Source organism: Aethalodelphis obliquidens, unplaced genomic scaffold (assembly GCF_003676395.1).
Source record: "Aethalodelphis obliquidens isolate GAN/ISIS:26980383/991018 unplaced genomic scaffold, ASM367639v1 scaffold50, whole genome shotgun sequence".
In the NCBI taxonomy this organism is placed as follows: domain Eukaryota; kingdom Metazoa; phylum Chordata; class Mammalia; order Artiodactyla; family Delphinidae; genus Aethalodelphis; species Aethalodelphis obliquidens.
In genome coordinates, this window is record NW_020837994.1 from 3,626,811 (window position 1) to 3,633,643 (window position 6,833).

Genomic DNA, 6,833 nt, shown 5'->3' on the forward strand with positions numbered 1-6,833 from the left:
GTGCCTGCGTCACTTTTTTCCACGCGGCTGTGGCTGGCAAGGCAGCCAGGATGGCGTGCGTGGTGGGGTCTTTGGAGTCAAGGTCCAGTTCCACCACTGGTTTACTGGGTGACCTTGGACTGAGTCACAGTAGCTTCCTTGAAAATACAGGGAGAATGTGTCTACCTTGCCTGATGGTAGTGAGGACTAAAAGGCAGGTACTCCACCCACCTCAGGTCCTCCTTTTCAGTGAAATAAAGACCTTCCCATGGGCTGCCTGCAGAGCGAGCCTTGAAGACCTCCTGCCCAGCGCCTGGAAGGCCTGAATCAGCCCTCTAAAAGGCTCCTGGGCCTTTGATCAATCCTGTAGTTGCTCTTTGGGTATCTACCAATGAAGCAGGAAGCTGAGGCTGGGTGCTGGTTGACTGGGGGCAGCAGGGGGTGATGGGGAAGAGGAGGGGGAAGAGTGGGTAACTGCCAGGGAGGGACCTGGGGGGGGAGAACTGAGGTTCACGAAGCTTGGCTGCATGATGGGTGAGGACGTACTCTCTTCTGTGGCTCCCAGCAAATCTCCAGCAAACTCCAAATTTCTTATTGCTGCGCTGGGAGGTTGGACCTGGTTTTAGGGCGGTATCAAGTACTGAGTGTAGGCTCAAGGCAGACACACGGGGAGAACAAAGCCTGCACCCACGACCTAGCTTCCCCCAGGCCATGCGCCTAATGACAGCTCACTGGATATTCTGGTGTTCCTCAGGCTGGAAGTGTTCTGCATCTGGACACAGTGGTGACAGGCCAAGGTTACCTAGTCTCCAGACCACTGGTCCCAGGTCTTGGGGGGTTATTATAACTACTAATAGGAAGTCTTTTACAATAAAAATCGTCTAGGTTGAAACTAGGGGTCTGAGCAATTTGAGAGGACAAGACAGGGCTGGGCATGGGGGTGGGAAAGGCTGGGTGTCAGGGGAGATGGTGGGAGGGTCTGTTGGCAGGAGCTCCATGATGGGCCCTGGCCATCAGCAGTGGGGGAGTGCTAAGGAGGAAAGCAACACGGCAAGGGCTGTGCTGCAGGCAGACTCGGGCTGGCACGGGCCAGAGGGAATAGAGGCCGGAGAGTGGCACAGAGGCCAGGCTGTTGTTGAGGACGCAGATGATGGGGCCTAGACCAAGGCAGAAACTATCATGGTGGGTGGGACAGACTCGGGGATTAATTATGGGGGTGAGGGAAAGGGTCATGGAAGGACAGGAAAAAGAGGGTGGTCACCCCCGGTTCTGGGCAGGGACAGAGCAGAGTACAGTCAGGGTGACCCGTGGCTCATTGGGGAGATGCTTGGCAGGCAGCCAGGTGCTGAGCTGGAGCCCAGAAGGAAGGTCTAAGTCTACAGTGCACGAGAACTCCAACCTCACTCTCATCTGTGTGTGGGGACCATTGCCCCTGCCTCCCCAGAGAGGGTGTGGTAGGCTGCCTGAGCCAGCGTCCAGGAGAGCCCTGGATAAGGTTAGCATCACCTAGGTGTTATTTAATAGGAAATGCAGATGGCTGGAGACTGGACAGACCTCTGACACATGCTGACTCGGGCCAGGCCTTTCTGATGGTGACAGACGCTGAGATCTGTCGTCCGCTCACTGCCCATCGGTCGTCAGGGAGATTCCCCAGGCAAGGCTCCCCTGTGGGGTGGGGCCCCCGCCTATCGCTCTGCCCAGCCCCATCCTCCCTCCCTGGCTGGATGGCTGAGCCCAGGGAGCCTGACAGCCTGGGGAGGGGCCAGGAATCTTGGGGTTCCTGGAGGGGCTCTGGATCTTTCGAGAACAGCTTGCCTGCCCCCTGGTGGACTTCTGAAGAGTCTCGAGGACTCTGGGAAGCCTCTGGGAAAGGAACCTCGGAGATTTATTTAGTCACCATGCCCACCCCCACCCTCCACCCCCGGTCCATGTCCTGATGGGGAGGCTGGAGCCCCAAGCAGGAGCGGTTTCTACAAGCAAGTCCAGGGGCAGAGCCGGGACAAGAGACAGCATGGCTGGCCCTCTGGAAAGCACCGGGATTTTCATCCCACAGCCCCAGGTGAACTCAGCGGCAGTAGTGGTGAAGGCACCCGTTTCCTAGGGCTGAGAGGACCACTCCCTGAGACAGTGCACACACAACATGCTGAGTACGGGTGAGGCCCTTCCCTCCTGCTCTAGTCACTTCACCTCTCCTTGTAAGAGTGTAGACTTAGCTCTAAAGTCTTTGAGCAAATCTGGATTTTCACGCAGGTGCATTTCCTTAAAGCGAGATTCACCTGCCACCACGGTGGCCTTCCCCACCTCCCCTGCCCTGTTATATTTCTTCTCCCATCGAAGTCACAGAAAGAGGGCTTCGACTCAGCCCTGCCCTCAGGAAGCCCCCAGTCTGCAGGGACAGGGCTCAGTGCCCAGGGGTCTGAGAGGGCAGAGGAGGTGCCCCTCCTGCAATACACAGGGGTGGAAGGGAGGGTTTCAGGGAAGGCTTCCTGGAGGAAGTGACAAAGGAGCAGAGGCATGGAGGGTGAGGAGGAGTTGGCCAGAAGGAGTGGGAAGCAGAGGGGCTGGGGAAGAGCACCCAGTCTAGTGCAGGGGTTGGAGGTGAGAGCATCCACAGCAGCAGGATGGGTGGTGGGGAGGAGAGACAGGGCAGCCATGGGAGCCACGGACTGACACACTGCCCACACCTCCCTGGCATGCAGCATCCCAGCTAAGCATTAGACTAAGCAAGCCTAGATGCAGATACAGCAGCGGAGAAACTAGGCAGGACACTCAGGAGCTGGCATTGCAGGAGGGGAGATGGTTCATCGAAACCTCTGGGTTAACTAGTTCATTAGCTTATTCATTCATCAATTCAACCTCCCAGTGCACGCCTCTTCCTGGGCATTGGACGAAAGGAATGAACTAGATAAGTTTCCTACTGACACGTGCGGGTCAGGCAAGGCAACTACTAATTACATACAGAGGGAGGTTGGGAAAGGGTTTTAGGAGGAGGTGGCTTTTTATTTATTTATGTTTAAATTTTTATTTATTTATTTTTTTGGCTGTGTTGGGTCTTCGTTGCTGCACACGGGCTTTCTCTAGTTGCAGCAAGTGGGGGCTACTCTTTGTTGCGGTACGCAGGGTTCTCATTGTGGTGGCTTGTCTTGTTGTGGAGCACAGGCTCTAGGCACATGGGCTTCAGCAGTTGTGGCATGCAGGCTCAGTAGTTGTGGCACACGGGCTCAGTGGCTCTGTGGCATGTGGGATCTTCCTGGACCAGGACTGGAAACCATGTCCCCTGCATCGGCAGGCGGATTCTTAACCACTGCAAGGAGGTGGCTTTTTAGATGGACATTGAAGGATGTGTAGGAGTTCACCGAATGTTGAAAAAGTTGAAAAGGTCATGTAGGTAGAGAAAACAACAAGAATAAGTTGTGGCATCATGAAGGGTATGGGGAAGAGTAAGCAGTCTGACAAGGCCGGAGAGTTGGGAGTACAGGGAACAGATGAGGTGAAGACAGCATGAGCAGAGCCTTGAATGCCAGGCTAAAATGTTCATTGTTTCCAAGGAGACCATCCCAAATTGTGCCTACCTGAAGGACCCAAACCAAACAACTCCAGATCACCAGGGCCTGCGAGGACCTTCCAGGGCCCCATGGCCCCATCTGCCATATCGAGAACCCGAGCCCCCAGAGATGCCAGGAGTGTCCCATTGCTGGGAACCGACCTCAAGGGACAGGAGGATAGCCCCGGGTGGGTGGGGGAGGGTAGGGGACTTCATGGGGACCAGCTGGCACTGATTCATCATGAAACTCATGACTTGGGGCCCCGTCTCTGGGGTTCCACACGAGCATATGCACGGAAGCCCCACGCAAATGCTAGGCCGCTGCTCACGAGGGAGGGGCCAGCCCCGAGAGTCTCCTCAGCCTCATGAGGAAGGTTCTGTCCTCACCTCCTTCACAGAAAAACAAAACTTGTGTGTCCCTGAGGCCACCCCCTCTGGGGTGCTGCTATAGCTCTGTGCAGCCACCTCGGATCAGGAGATAGACAGAGACCGGCATGGACAGGTCACTTCACCCCTCTGAGCCTCTGTTTTCTCTTCTAGAAAGTGGGCAAAGCCCTCCTGTCCCAGCGGGTGGCTGTGGTTGAGATAGTGTCGTGGGAGCTCCAGGCACAGGGCCTGGCCCATAGCAGGCAGCAGGCAAATGTAAAATAAACGAGCCCCAAAGCCTCTGGGGGAAGAGGAAACCGGCCCAGCCCCAGGAGGGGACACAACACAAGAGCCAGACAGGCACTGGCTGTCCTCCTGGGTGACCTCACCCTCAACTGATGGGAGAAGGTTGGGGAGAGGTGAAGACCCCAGTGTGTGGGGTCTGTTCATATGCAGTGTGTTGGCTTTGGCAATAGAGTTTCTCCCTGGAGCCCCCAGCTTCTGCCCAGGGGGGTCAGAGCCGAGGCCTCTGAGAACAGAGCTGCCTCAGCCCTTCTCAGCATGGGCAGCTCGGTGCCAGGGGCTACTCTCCCCTCACTACCATTCTGGAGGGCTCGAGCAAGGAGCCAGGTCAGATCCAGGCACAGCCTGACATATACCCACATGTGCACAAGGTATGCACTGCGACACACACACAGACCCACATTATGGGCACAGACACGAATATCAGAAGATCTGCCGCTGCTCCCAGACTTTGGTGCCCAGACAGACACACCTGGACACATAACATACACAGTTAAGGCAGCAGACATGCAGACATACCAATGCACACACACACATCAATGCACATATACACAGAGGCACAGCACACGCACAGACATCCACAGACAAGCACACACATGCAGATGGAGTCACGTGCAAGGGAACACAGTCACCTGTCTGCTCAGGGTCCTTTGAACGCTGACATCCACGCAACGTACGCGAAGCCACCCAGGTCTGTTTACACACGTGCACCCTCAGTCACGGCTGCTGCACACTCTCCTGGGGGACAGCGTGCTTTCAAAGTGTTGCCTCCTTTGACCTGACAGCATCCGCATAAGGCAGGTGGGGCAGGGCGCTGGTCCCCATTGTGCAGTGAGGAGCTGAGGGCTTAGAGGGGCCCACAGACCAGTTCCTGGGAGGAAAGCAGAATGGAATCCTGCTTTGAATTCTGGTCTTGTGTCTGCCTGCCGCTGGGCCTCCAGTTACCACCTGTGTGCCCATGGATACGTACAGAGCCTCACGCCCAGGGGGACTTCATGGCCATTAGACCAAAAGCTCCTTTTACAGATGAAGAGACTGAGGCCCAGAGAGAAAATCCACAGGCCTCATGTGGGCCACACAGAGTTCACTGGAGGAACCAGGGCCACGCTTCTGGCCTCCACGCCACAGGGGCACCGCACGTGCAGACACCATCACGCACAGAACCGTCGGCACATCCCACAGATGCACCCTGCCTTCTTAGCCCTCCTGCAGGCCTGCTTGGGGCCAGTTGAGGTGTTTCCAGTCCTTTCCATTAATTTTCACAACGACCTGGGAGGTAAGGGTGACCGGTCACATTTTGCATTTGAGGAAATTGAGGAATAAAAAGATTAAGGCCAAAGTTGTGCAGGTCGGGACGGCCGGGGCATCTTCCAAAGTAGAGTGTAACACTTTCCACCACACAGCGGCTCATGGCTCCACACACATCGCCCACACCCTTCTCACATCTACACACACAGACACACACACACACGCACACACAGCACAGCCCCCAGCAGAACATTCTCCCCACGACACCCAGTTCAGTTTTAGTGCCAGCTCCCCCCTCCCAAGGGGTCTTTTGAAGAAGGACGAGTTTGTTTAGGGCTTAACCTACCCCCTGGCCCCCGCCCTCTCCCCTCAGTCAAGGAAATGAATTCCACGTGTGCCTGGTCTGTCTGCTCCGAAATCAGCCTCGGGGGTTTGGAAAGTACACTTTGATGTTGGAAGCTAGTTTAATGAGTTGGATGTGGGTTTTTTTTTTTTTTTCCTGTAAGACAGAAGTCTCATTTTCCTAAGAACCCAGGAATTATGACTCCCCTCCCAACCCCTCCCCTTAGATTCTGGGAGCTTAAGACCCGGACTCCCAACACAGTGCTCACAGATGCCCAAGAGGTTAGGCCAGCTCAGGGAGGAGAGGCGGGGAAGGAGTTAGCTTGTGCTGAACGTTTGCCGTGCGCGGAAGCCCTCTGTCAGGAACAAGCCTCACGTGGGCCCGCTCCACACCCATCTTAGAGATGACGAAACAGAGGCTCTGAGAAGTGGTGTAACGTGAGCAGGTGGTCCAGTGGCTCCTGGAGCCCTCGACTGCCTGGCTCCAGCTCCCGGTCCCCGTCTTGCTTCTGCCCAGGGCAGCTGTGCCACTCAGGACAAATGACCTCCTCCCTTGGGGCCTGGGCACCTTGGCTGTACGATGGGGATGGTGTTCTCAATGGAAGGAACAGTGAGCTCTATAACGAGCTCTCAGAGTGAGAACCATTTGTCCAGAACAAAGCGCTCTGGGAAAGGAGCGAATATTTCTATTTTTATTGTTTCTGTGTCCCGAGGCAAGTTTACCTGTAGGATTCACACAGGAGCGCATCAATTACTATCACTCTAGGGCACATGTTAACGAGTTGGCCGCCAGGGCGCTCCCAAGGGAGTGCTTTGTGGGGAGTGGTGCAGGGAGAGGTCTTGGGGGCGTCCAGGCACAGGAGCCTCTGGGCTCGACATTGCTCCGTCCCTCTCCTCAGGGCCTGGCCAAGGCCCCACCCGAGCTCCAAGTCCCGGCTCTGCTCCGGTGGGCTTTGGCAAAGGCCACCTTGATCTCTTGGTTTATGAGGTCCTGCCAGGTGTCCCTAGGGGAAAAGGACAATCAAGAATAATAAACCTGGGCTTCCCTGGT